The sequence below is a fragment of the Pyxicephalus adspersus genome, chromosome 2, assembly GCF_032062135.1.
Source record: "Pyxicephalus adspersus chromosome 2, UCB_Pads_2.0, whole genome shotgun sequence".
NCBI classification, from domain to species: domain Eukaryota; kingdom Metazoa; phylum Chordata; class Amphibia; order Anura; family Pyxicephalidae; genus Pyxicephalus; species Pyxicephalus adspersus.
This window is the reverse complement of record NC_092859.1, coordinates 105,480,045-105,494,404: the sequence shown is the minus strand read 5'-3', so window position 1 is coordinate 105,494,404 and position 14,360 is coordinate 105,480,045.

Here is a 14,360-nt window from a genome sequence, read left to right as displayed (position 1 = left end):
GACAACAGGCAGCTACCGCCAGCTGTGTGCATTATCAACAAGCTCACTGCCACTTGTAATCACTGTATACAATATTCAGTAAGATATATGACAGTGAGCCTTCCAGGTGACTGGTGGCTGCCAAGACTTGTGACTAGAGAATGAATGAGAACGATCACCAGGCTGCTCAAATTCATACTCAAATACATAGATGTACAAAATGGGTACTGCACACACACCATGTATAAAGATGAGTTTATCAGGGGGTAACTTATCCTCATATGAATGTGTTGTATCTGTGCCAGCCTCAATGCTTTTGAGCATAAATTTAATCAGCTGCTCCCACTATTCTTGAGAAAGCAGCATCTTTTTAATGTGAAGGGAGTCAAAAATACCAGGCCTCTGGACTAAATAAGGTTGATTTTGTTATGTGACATCATGTGGAGATATTATAAACGATTGCCAGAAACCTGGGGAGCATTTTTTGAGATAGTATTTGGAATAATTAGTAGTACTCAAGACCAACCATATGTTACACGAATACTGATTTGGAATGATATATTTTAAGTTTTATAAATAAACAATGTGAAAGTTTTATGTAGTAGTGTATTTTTCTTTTATGTGAATTAGTCCGAAAATGCCTATGCTTTGGTAAACTTATTCTAATATATATATATATATATATATATATATATATTTATATATTTATCCTGCTTTTTTCTAGGTTTTGACCTCACTTTTCACTACCATGCTTTAACAAATAAAGATTGGACTTACAAAAAATAAAGAATGTTTTAAAACATTTAGATCGGTCAAGGTCCACGTAGTCTGTAATTTGATTGTGAAGAAGCGGAATCACAGAAAAGAGTTAAACCCTTTGTTTTGTCCTCCTATAATTAGGCTTCTTCTGTAATTTGTAGAAAGCCATTTCAGTTTGTAGTACTGCCCATCCTTTTCCAACTAATCATTTTATTGAGGAAACCACAAAAGACTTATCATATATGTCTAGTTTCTGGCATAGAAAGGGGAAGTTAGCGCATCCCTGTTAATAACAAAAATTTGTTTCCTTTCAAAATGTATTATCATACCGAGATCCTATTTTGTAGCTTAAATGTGCTATCTACACCCTAAAATAAATGCACCAAAATAAACAAGGTGTATGTACTTCCCCTTCCAAATGCTGACCTTCCCCTCCTCCACATTATTGCCCAAAAAATAGCAGCCAGGACTTTCTGTGTCAATACAAAAGCTTTATAAAAGTAAACTACTGTTACTTTGTATTTACGTTATGTTTTGTTTACATGCAGATCAAATATTGAGCTTTGAATGACATATGATGTAAGGTAAAGTAACCTCAAAAGTAAAAATAGGAAAACATGTGTAAAATAAAAGACAATGGACCAGATTCATTAAAGACTGGAGAAGAAAGACTATCATGGTAATAATAATGGGAGAACCGGGAATGAATCTGGTCCAGGATTTAAAATATTTGCCAACTAATTGCAAATTACTTTTTAGAAATCATTTCCAGGTTTGTTGGATCTCCCAGGTTCTTGGAGAGCTTTATTAAATCAGGCCCAATGTGTGATGGCATCCTAATGACATCTCTACCACAACCTACAATAGAGTCAGTTTATTGGGAGGGAGAACTGGCTTGAGTATGGTGTACTCTACCATGATCCCTTTACTTCCTGGTTTAGTGTCTGTATCAGTGTAAGTACAGGAATACAGCCATTTTTACTTATTTCTACTATTGTGGGTAATCAGTATAAACACACATTGGGGTTGATTTACTAAAGGCTGTTAGGCTGTTCACTTAGCAAAGTGAATTATCACCTACTTATTAAATTTAAAAAAAAAACATTTGCTAAGAATAGCCAAGTAGGCTAGCTTCACTTTATTTACTGTGGTAGGTGAATTAGTCTTTTAGGTAAAATATGTAAAACTCCTTTAGTAAAGCAACTCCTTGCTTTACACAGAATTATAAATACTATATATATAATACTGCTGCCTGTGGCCTGCTGAATTTCAGAATTTTTGTGTCTGCCAAAACTTTATAGGTATAATGGCCATAATGCAAACATTAAGCTTGCCATTTATAATTTGAACAGTTCACATCCGTCTCCTCCAAACGTGTAATGAAGACCAGACATGAAATGGAGTAATACAAAATTGAAACTGGATCAAGCAGACTGCAGGCTTCATTAATACTATGCAAAGACTTCACCTGAGGTCTGTGTTATGTATGTAAATTGGGAATAGCAGGTGGGTAAGGCAATGCTGAAAAGTCAGGTAAAAGGTGGCGTTGTCCTTACATTACATGGATTAGTGAACACGGTGCAGTAATGCACAGTTTCTAGTAAAAAGTTACACTCACTGTCTGGTTTACTTTCAGTATTCTGGAAATTGATGTTGCTGCACTCCACATCTATAATGTTTTTTGAGCTATAACTTAGATTTTAATAATAAACATACTCAATACACAATAAAATGTGTTGTATTGCTTTACAAAAAATGATTTACTGCTTACAATTAGCAAAATGTTGAAAGATAACTCTATTCATCTTATATTGTTTGATCTATAGTATCTTCTTTTCTCTTAAACAATTTATACTTTTATTGTTCAATATTTCTTTATTGATAGTTTTTGAAAATTACAATACAAAAATAAAAAGGAAACAGTAAGAAAAAGAGTATAAAAATATCAATACAGTAATAACAAAACAACCACAGCAACAACAAGGCCATCCTGCAGCCGGCCAGACACGCCCCCCCAATTTATACTTTTAGATAGTAAAAGAGTTTCATACAAATAATTGTGCTTGATAATTGATTATATATTATGAGGCATTGGTTGACAGTACTGTGCACAGTGTGTATGTGCTACCTAGGTTTTTTTGCATGCACATGGTGGGGGCTGTAGGAAAAATGGCCTATGTGGAGGAAAAAACTTTTTTGTTTCTCAGCATCCTACTTGGTTTTGTTCTGGGTTCTGAACTCTGGTGGCTTTGTAGAACTTTGGGTTAGATAAAGCCTCTGTTCCTAGGTCCATATCCTCCCTGTTAGCTAGACCATATCAAAAATCTCAGACACAAACTAACTGATGCTCATGGATCCCCCCTCCCTCTCTTATTACTGTGGGTATCTGCTATAAAACAAAATAAAAAAACAGGTCAAACCCAATTTGACTGTTTCTAAATGTTCCTGTCTCATACATAGTTTACTACTGCCACCGCAGGCTAACTCTTTCTCCCATTTTAATAAATGTGTGTGTATAAGAATATAATCAGAGTGTTAATGTATGGACTACACTTAGTTTGTCCTCCACTCCACTCAATTTGTCCTGGAGGCCATTGCTATTAACACAGAAATAAGGGGAAATACAAAATGTTATGGTTATGCCAATTTGGACACCTGTTCTGGTGCCATCTATTTAAGAGGAGAATTCCCACATTTTAAGATATGTATTATTCTTTTTGTTGTATCCTCATAACTTAAAGAAGTACATGCCAATTCCCCAAAATAAAAAAAAAATCTAACGATTTGTTTCCTTTAGATATGAGACATAAAAAAGATATTCAAAAAATGTTATACTCAAATGGGACCTCCATCTTTTTCCATAAACCGGAGACCAGCATCCACACAGGCCTCAGGTCATTTCACACTTATGTTAATACTCTGCTACATCTTTTGGATTCTAAGAGGTCCCTGCCTCTGGATAGGAGATGTAATGAGCCTGGGCACACAAACCACAGCCAACTCCAAAAGTCCTTTTATCGAGTTTTATTGTAGTCATAAAACAAGACAGGGTATTTTACAGAAATCAAGTCCGAAGCGTAGTACAGGAGGGTAAGGCAAAGGCAGGACAGGAACAATCTGAGGTCAGGGCAGGCAGAAGGCAGCAGGCAAGAGAGGTCACAAACAATCCGAGGTCAGGACAGGCAGAGTTCAGGCAAGAGTCAGGTATCAGACCAGGTCGCTATTATAATGACGTTAACCAACACAAAGAACGCACCCAAGCACACTGTGTACACAGAGGCTTATAGCAGGCAATGGTGGTCAGGACAGGTTCTCCTTAAATGGCCAGAGTGACCAATGACCCCGCACCACCTGGCGCCATTTTATTGGAGAGTAACTGAATCGGCCACAGGGAATTCAAACTAACTATGTCCCGCTCCGCGGTGAGGCAGTCGAGTGCCAAACCTTTGGGGGTACAAGAGGCACGCGTGGTAGCGCGCGCACCTCTTCCCACAGCACCCCTGGGACGTGCACTACTTTGCACATCCAAAGGAGTGCTGAGAACAGGACTCTCTGTAAACACGTCTATAGAGATGCAAGGGATGCCTCCTGGCCGAACAGTAGTTTGGCCAGGACGGATCCCTCCACCTGCAGAGAGAGACACGCTGCAAGCAGGGCAGCAGCCTCGGCCATGCTGCCTGCTACAGCGGCTTCTCCCTCTGCGGCTGAGATCCCCAGGGACGCCGCGGGCTCGCAGGACAGGTAAGTTCCTTACAGGAGATATTCCTTTTACAGAGGCTATGATTTGGACATTAGAAGGTGGGAAGGACTCTAGGATGCCTAAAGAATGTCCTTGGTCCTTTAATAGGTAAATAGTAAACTACTTTTTTGCTTACTTTTTGCATTTTCTAGTCCTAATATTTGGCTATAACACAAAAGAAACATTCTGGGGTTTACTAAATTTACTTTATTTAATACATTTACGAATTTTCTTTACTTGGAACATGTTGCTTTTTTGTGTGTTAAGATGGGGGTTAGTTCAATGATCCAGAAATTACTGGACAACATAATTAGTAGCGTTGAGATTCCAAGTTGTAATTGCTTGCCATCCATGTTCAAATAAAAAAGGAAATAGAAAAAAAATCAAATTATATGGCATTAATTGGGCTGTTAGTTTTAACATGTGTAAAAACCTTGCCTTTGTTGTTTTTATGTTCCAAGAGGCCCTAGAGTATTAGTCATGGAAATGTAAACAATGTGATGAACAATCAGTTAATCTCCAATCAGACATTAGGCAAGGGAATAGACAAGATCAAGAGAAAAATGTGTTTACTTTACCATGACAAAATGTAGACTGATATTTTTACAATAGCACATATGGCTACCTTTGATTTGTCACTCACAGAGTTCCAAAGTTCCATCATGAATTGCAGGGTTAATGCAAACCATATTACAGACATTTTCTAGTTAATTAAATGCCATCACAACTACTGTTCTACTAATCTAAAAGGTATTTGAATCTGTGTAGCCGATATGTGGACCATTTGAAGTTTCTAACTACTTGGCTAATGAATAATTACAGCCATAATGGTTTTAGGGATTGCAGATGAAATATTAGGCCTGGTTCATATTTCTGTTCCTATAGGAAACTAAATTTTTCCAAATTATATTTGCTATGTAACTAAGCCTTTTTTGGATTTTACTTTGCTATGAAAAACAAAAAGTAATAGTTTTGTTCAAAGTCTAGAAGTAATGATAATCTAGTTGGAATTCACCCCTCTATAAATGTGATGCAATTGAAATGGTATTTAATGAGTTGGTGTGATTTATGAAATCTTGCACATCATCAATGCTCAGTTCATGATCTTTCTGAATGTTTCTTTCCTAAATAAAACTAACTGGAATCATTTGTACAAATCCAGTTACAAATCCATTGGTACAGAACACATCAAGTAGAACACTAAAGTTTATAATGAAGGTTTTCAGAGGTGGCCATTACTGCCCTTCTTACAGTGACAATCCCAGTGTTAGAACGTCAGGGTCTATGATGAAATCTAATTTTAACTATAGAGGATTTTTAAATTGATTTTTAAAATAGAATACATCACTGCATTGGGCAGGGCCAGCAAAAGATCAATTGAATTTACCCTAGATCACTTTTTTCATCTATTGATTAAGGTTTATTAAAGCAATTGTTTAAAATAACAGGATTCTCTAACTACCCATGGAATGTTAGAAAATTTTTTATTTTCATTAATTAGTCAAAACTGGCAACAGGTGCCCTGGGGCTTTGATTTAACTTTCTAAGAACCAAAACGAAATGGGTTGTAAGAGGTTTAACTCAATGCCAATTAGACATATTTTAACCATTTTATCAGTACAGCCCTAAAATTGTCAATATTTCATGTCTTAGGGACTCATTATTTTTTTAATGTTTTATTAGCATGCAGGAGAGCAATATAAAAATGCTTTCTTATAACTGCTGAATTCATACGGTCATTATGATGAAGGTTCCATATAATTATGAGTATTTCTTTATCCTCTGCAAATCTCTGATATAAAAGGGATACAAGATCAGTTTGAATTAATGATAATTAGTGAAAACAAAGAATTACTCCAGGGTTTCCTTCTGATCTGAGTTTTTAATTTGTAAAATGGTGTCATTTTTCTGCAGTGATTGCATCAGTTTTAAAGTTTAATGTTCATTTGTATGAATACAGGCGTACTGCTAAGATTATATTTAATATTTTTTAAGTGAGCAAAAAGAGAACATCGTCTTCATTTTCCTTTTAATGTCTTATTATTTCCCAACGGATCCTTGTTTAATAAGAAACATCTGCATTATGGCTGCTTTGGTCTTAATTCCTCTTCCAAAAAGTTTTCTTAGGTATTATTTGCAAAATGTAGAATATTAAAAAAAATATCAAATAATTTGATGTCATTGGTGGTTATTATTTATTAAAACACAGAAATGTTGATTATTCTCAGTTTACAGATTTTTGGTTCAGAATGCTGGAAATAAATGTAAATGCTCTATGCCAATATATTCTCCTCTGAATAATTATATTTCTTAGATTTTGTTTTTACTAAACTTCCTAACCTTGGATATTGAAATGTGGGATAATGTTTCTTATGAAACTGATAAGCAAATTGGGTCACTGCCTGTATATTTGTAGGCTGAAAAAATGTATAGGCTGTTCACTTAGCAACATGAACTTTCTCTATGCAATGTATATTTCAGTTATCCTAGCAAATGAGGTACAACTCCCCTGACTTTAGCAATCGCCATGCAGATAGGGCCCCGGACGAGATTCAAACCTGGGACCTAGTGCTGCAGATGACTTGAAAGGACTGTTCCCCAGTAGAAGACTTTATCTGGTGTTTTGGTCCAGAGCAGCAGATAATGTGCCATACTGGAGGACAGTCATTTCAAGTCACCTCATCTGTCATTTATACAATATTCTCTTGTTTCATCTGTGCACACCTGATGCTCTCTTGGGCAGCAATTGCTATACAATTGTCCTCTCCTCATTGTGTTGACCAGCGGGCATGATCATGTCACTTATTTTCATTAAAGTCACATGCCCATCCCCCGAGCCTTGTGATGGCCTAAATAATTGAGGTTTTTTAAAGCAGAACTGAACTGGGCGGTGAGTTTTCCAGTAAAGGCATGTATAAACAGCATCTCTCTGACCCAGTGCCAACAATGGCACAGACTTAGGCACTCTGCAGTGATGACAGGGTCCAGGATCCTGTCACCACTGCATCTCAGGAAGCCAGTATTTATCGCTGACTCCAAGGCAGACTTCAGGATCTACAGTGACCATCAGCCATTGGACAACCACTGATAATGTAACTCTTGTGCATGTGCAGTTGCATGTGAGTTACATTGACCCCGGCTAACTTTGAATGTGGTGGTGATGCATAGAGAACCAAGCTCTATACTGCACATGATATAAAGGAAATTTTGCTATACTAAAGCACTAAATTAGTTATAATAACCTGTTTTGATGGCTCAATTAATTCATAAATGTATTAAAATGTCAAATATCAATTTAAATTGCTTGTAACAAAATCATCAGAAATATTACCTGGGAACACAAGGATTTTTTTTATATTTGTTTGTGTTCAAATGTAGATTTTATTAAGCAATCATTCAGTGGCATAAAGAATTGTATTCAAAGCTTTATGTAAGAACTTTTACCATATTGTGTATTGTACATATTATACAACACAAAGGTATATTGTGCTTGCCTTAACTTTCTAAATGCTTTTGTCATCATTTAAACCAGAAGATGCAGTTACAATTTAGTACAATGTAGTTAGAATTTAACTTTCTGTAAAATTCATTTGTTAAAAGACATGGTTTAATATTTTAAAATATTACAAATATTATTTAAAAATGTTTCATAATAAAACTAAAACTGAATGCTATGTTACGTAAAGAAACACAGTGGAAACAGAAATAATACTAATGTTACACTACTATTTACAGTTTATCCAGCGTACTATACTCTTTTTGGGTGCTAAGATTCCTGGTTAACCTTACCCAAAAGAAATGATTAAACTTGTATTTCATACAAAATGTATGAAATACATCCACGGGATCATCTAGCAGGATGTGAAAACTTCAATCTAATAATACACTTCCTTATTGCATTGAATACTTCTCTTTATATTCTCAAGCCTTGAACTACCTGTCAATTGAGAATCAGGGCAAATACATCTTAGCACTGCAGTAAAATTCTGTGTATACATTTCCGAGTAGAATATTAAATTTAAAACCATAAAGTCCAATGATTTCCTTATTTAACTAAGTTGTGTACATTGTTCTTATCTCATTTAACACAAGGAATTACATTTTGGAAATGCATCTGTAATGCTAGAAGACATTTACACTTCAAACCATGTTGCAACCAGCAAATATGTAATGTATATCACGTTACAAATTCAAAATAACTTCTATATAGGTTTAACATCCTTTATACGTCTTTAAACTGTAGCCCATTAGATAATGTTTAGCATGTACTATACTATTACAGATCCCCCTTACAATGTGTGTTTGTATCGTTGACCCATTTCTTGTAAGTGAGTCACTGTGAATCATTGTTTTTGTTAGTAATGAGTCTGAAGAGCTGGACCTATACCCTGCACAATGTGTAAATGAAACCAAAAAATACTATACAGTATAAACACATGGTTTAAAGACTTTGCTGTGCAAAAAAACCAGTAGGGACCCTACAATGAATAAACAGATACAATTACAAACTGTCTCTTTGGACCATGGACTGTTTTTCTAAGCAACATGGAATATTTTGTCTTTCAACTCACCTTTTAAAGAAAGGTGATTCTATTTTCATGAGAAGCAAATTTCTTGTGGCTGCTGGTTTGTGACTAACAGGAGAACATCTGGAATAGATGACTACAGTATTTATTAGTCATTCGGAACAAGGATAAGCATAGCTTGACCAGAAACTACACAAAATAATCTTTTTTGGAAATCTAAGTGAAGTGTCACAAATCTTCATCTTGTTACAATCACACCGGAGAAAAATATTGGAGACGTCTCATTTCACAATGGGGAGATGAGTGCCTCTGTGACCTCTTGTTGTTCAGTATAATTTAGATTTAGAAGAACAACTAGTACAAAGCAGTCAGAAATCAGAAGACAATAAGTTCAGTATGGGAGTCTTATATTATCAGTAGCATATATTTTGCAGTGCATGGGCTTTACATACATGTAGATTTTGGTGCAACGTCCTGGCATTATTTGGTGCAAGGACCTGGCACAGCAGAGGGTAAAAAAGTAGGAGGGTAGGGTTTTTTTTAAGGGTTACTTGAAGAGTAAAGTTCATGTACACCTAAAATAATGCACACACTTCAGTGTAGATTAACTTTACTTTTAAAAAACAGTACTTCAGTCTATAATCTTAATCAGCCATCAGAGTTCTGCTTGAGATGTACATTGATGCATTGTAATTTGTGTGTTTTAGGTTGCCTTTGACCTATTCATTATTATAACTAAAGCTTTAATTTTGTGCAGTGTCATTTATTTAGAACGGCACCCCAACACACGTTTACAATAGACAATGCACATGTAGGTTGTGATGCACTTACAGCACATACAGATGCTCATTGCTTAACGGCCATATTTCATCTGGTCTTTGGGCAGATTCATCATTAACAGAGGAGCACAGGATAAACCCAGTCTGCCACGAATGTAAGTGACAAGTTCACTGACAGCCTGCAGACCGGGGATCTTGGAAGATAGCAATGGAGGAAGACATTTCATGTAGAAAACCCAGTTTTCTAAACTGACAATTAATGTTAAAAGGCCTTTAAAATAATGTAGAACATTGAATGCATACGTAAAAGCAGTACATTTCTGTTCTTTCACTGAAAATATTCTTGTACCTTATAGGAAGCTAGCCAGGAAAAAATCAAAGCTTCTATAATAAAGTCAGGAGTGTGATTTTGCAGTGTTTTCTTCTATAAAAGGGGGATACACGACTTGTATAAGGCTGAAGGAATTGGTATTTCTGCAGATTTGTGGTTCTTTATTTGGGATGCAGATCTATAGTGTCTTAGAAAAATTGGTAACCCAAAAACGCTATCCTTCTGCCAGTACAGGAATTGGAGGTGGCTCTGAGCACCTGTCTGGCCATGTTAAAAGGAATCGGAAGCTTAAACCGAGATTATGATTGAGTTGGAGATTGAAAGGGAGTCTAAAGTCTTAGGTTTCATAGCCTCAGGGGTGGCTCAGGTAGATAATCTGAAAAGCAGCTTGTGACACTAAGGGTGTTGAGAGCTGCTGGGACAGCCAAGGAAGTCTTGGCCAAGTGGGCTTAGCGTTGTCCTTTATTATGTGGACATATATGAATAATCTTAAGGACCACATAGGACTAAAAAGGCCATTCTGGTGCAAATTGAAGCCTGAAACTATGGTCCGGATACCAGGACCAATAGCTGAACAGAGGAAAAAAAAATGTAACTTGATGCTTGGAATATACTAATATTTTTTTTTTTAATGCAACGCTGTATATTCGTTTAAATAAATACAAGCCAAAGGCTTATCATCTCCCGTCTGCACTACTGTAACTTCCTCCTCTCTGGTATTCCACTAACCCGACTCTCTCCTCTACAATCTAATATGAGCGCTGCAGCCAGATTCATCTATCCTTCCCTCCGCTCCTCTTCCGCTGCATCTCTTTGCAGATCTCTACACTGGCTTCCATTTCACCTTAGAATCAAATTCAAGCTCCTGTGCTTTGCCTTCAAATCCCTCCACAGTTATTGTCCCATTTACCTTTCTGACCTGGTAAAAAATACTCCCCCAGCCCCTCTCTTTGCTCCTCCATTGACCTACAACTAACTTTCTCACTCAGAACCTCCTCACACGCACGGCTGCAGGACTTTTCTAGAGCTGCCCCAACTCTATTGAATGATCTTCCTCGTCCTATTCAGCTTGCTCTGACTTTCTACTCATTTAAAAAAGCACTCAAAACCCATTTTTTCAAACTTGCGTACCCACTATACTGTATTCGCCTGTCATTTGCAACCCCTATTTAATATACAGCGTTGCGAAATATGTTGGTGCTATATAAATTCTGTTTATTATTATTAATAATAATAATAATAATAATATTATTTTAACCCTACATTGGCGAGTCAACTCACTGTGAATTTATGTTCGCTACCTGAATCTCATCTTGTTTTGAGTTATATTTCCTCAGGAAAATTACATCCCCAACTTTAGAACTGAAGAGCGGAGGGCACATATATACTGTACATATACTTGATGTATACATGAATACAGTCTTGTATAGGTTGTGTTTTTTATATCTTTCTGGTATTCTTCCTTAAGTAAAATTTTAGTTTAGTTAGGTGAACACATTTTAGTGGTACACTGTATGCCATGATTTTCTTTACCAATAAAGTTTCCCTCTTCGATCCAAGGAAGTGTATTAATGTTTCAGTAATATAAATGCTTTTCAAGGGCTCAGGAGACTGAGATGCAAACACTGTTAGAATTTCTGCTAAACAAGATCCATTATTGGGCTCTGACAGCAGGTCACGGATAAATGTCTTCTTCCCTCATTATTAACACAGTGTTACATGAAGGGGACAAAACCTGTTGGGAAGGTTCACTCTTCACATATTTAAAAAGAACTGCTCTTCACCACTCAGTTTCCAATTCTTTTACAGTTTCTCAGACATGAAATTTCTAGTTCTCAGGGGAACTGTATAATACAAAGGAATGGAAAGGTCTGGAAGTATAGATTTATGGCAAACCCAGGCTCTGTCTTAACATGCTTCTATGATTCATAAGAATATTGGTTTAACAGATATCATGAGGTCATTACCTTTCTAAAGTTAATTTTAATTATTGAAAGTAAATTTTCTGCACTCATTACCTATGAACCATACTGAAAATAATTTTAATTTTGTTGGATTTGCTGCACAAAATACATTTATTGACACCACTTTACTGACTTACCTACTCACCAGAAAATGCACTGGTTCATGTCTCTGTCCACCTATGTTTGTTTCTATAACTTCTTATCATATCTGAAATAGAAGCAACAGTATTAGAAAAGTATTATACAGCCAAGCACGTGTCAGCCAGAAATATGATACTAGAAAAGTATTGGAGTGTTTGCTGATATCGATAAGAATCTGAAGAACATTGTGAATTTAACATTTGCAGCTGTTTATTAGCCATGTGGTATACACATGCGTCAAAGACATTATAAATACTGGAAAGATATGGGAGGGATCAGATGACTTTTACGCAATTGTTTTACAAATAAAATATTTTTTGAGTGGAGCATTTTTTGTAGAAACTGGGCCAATTTTACATGAACAGTATGGAGGTGGTGTGAGCCCTGAGACGGGCCAAGGTGCATAGTCTAAGCAGTAACCAGGTCTTCTCCAGAGCCTCTGATGCTGAGGATGTTGCACTGCTGGTTACTGCCAGGTTGCAGTCCTTGGGCACACCAAGGTGGGCAAGCATGGTACCAAATCACCAGGCAGGAGGATAGTGAAGGAATGCCGGGGTCGAGACAGGTAGCAAGCAGGAGAGGTCAGCTCACACGCCAGGGGTCAAAAGCCAGGGATCCAGGAGACAGACAGCAATGACACAGGGGCCACTGCAGGCACAGGGAACGCTGGAGACACTGGAACCAGCAGGCGGCACAGGAGACGCAGAGATATCCACAGGCAGACAGGAACACAGGAACAGCACAGGGAAGTTGACTGGGAACCAACAGACTGGATAACAAGGGATTAACACAGGAGCTGAACACAGGAAACTCTGGATTAGGCAGCAGGTGTACAGGAACTAGTTCACAGAACTAGGGAGTTTTGCACTAGTAAGACTTGTTGCACGAACACAGAATGGAGTCTGTGAGCAAGCAAAATAGCCAGGGCTGGTTAAGAGGCTACTTTCTGATTGGCAATCGGCATGGACAGAGTCCATAAAGCCCGGAAATAGAGGCACGTCCAGCATTAGAACTGCCCGCATGCGCAGGAGAAAGATGCCTGTGTTTTAGTGAGGAACACGTATGTTTGACACCCCACACATTATTTTTTTTTAATTAATAAAACTACAGCACAATGTTGACTATTAAGTTATCTAAACTGCTTAATTCTCCAGCACATCATAATCACATACCCATCCTTCTCTCACTATTTCCTTCTGTTTGGCCATCAAGAGTGAGGAAAAACACCTAAAACTCCAGATAGGGGGGCATATAACTCCCTTACCTTCCTTTCTTGTGGCAATACTGGCTTAGTGATACATCTTGGATGTCGAATGCATTTGAATGCATTTGAACGTGGAGTGGAAGTCTTCATCACTGCAAGTTTCCAGCTGTGACTTGAAGCTTACATGGGACTTTCTCTTTTCACTTCCAGGAGCTAAAGGGAGTGCCAGGTGAGTGAAAGAAAATAGTGGAATTGGGGAAGGCAAAAGTAAAGTTTGTCTTCTTGTACAATGCACAGTTTCACTTTATGCTAAATTACATTGAATGTCTCCCAGAATTCCTCATGGATCCATAAATATGTACATTATTGGCATGGAGGTCTCAATGTAAAGCCTGCAGTTCCCCTAACTGTCCTTATGTTGTAAATTGGCCCTATTACTAGATCACTATCCACTAAACATATTCAAGAAAGAGGTCAGTATGACAGGCAGTCACAAAATAGAAAAAAAAACAGCAAAAAATTATTGCATGTTCTATAATTATATTAACCAGTCCTACCGCCTATGCTCTTTTGTAAAGCTAGAAGCAGCAGTAGAATCTTTAGCATTTTCAACTTCTGAGTATGTGGGATGTGTCCCCCGACTGCATACTGTGGTTCCACTTATTGACCATATCACTAATGTGTCTGCTCAAACAAACTATTTTTGTAGAGGCTAGAAGTTGATACCAAAGTAAGTATTTTTTTGTTAGGGCTTGCAATTGAGGGTAGGGATTACAATATAGGGCAATACTTGTGGAGTGGAATACCTAATTAGTGTATGGACAAAAAGTGTTATAAACCCACATCTTCAAGAAGGCAAAGTATGAAGTATGGTTTTCACTGCCCAATATCAGATGTTTGGCATTTAAAAAAAGAAGATTTTGCATAGTGCCATACAT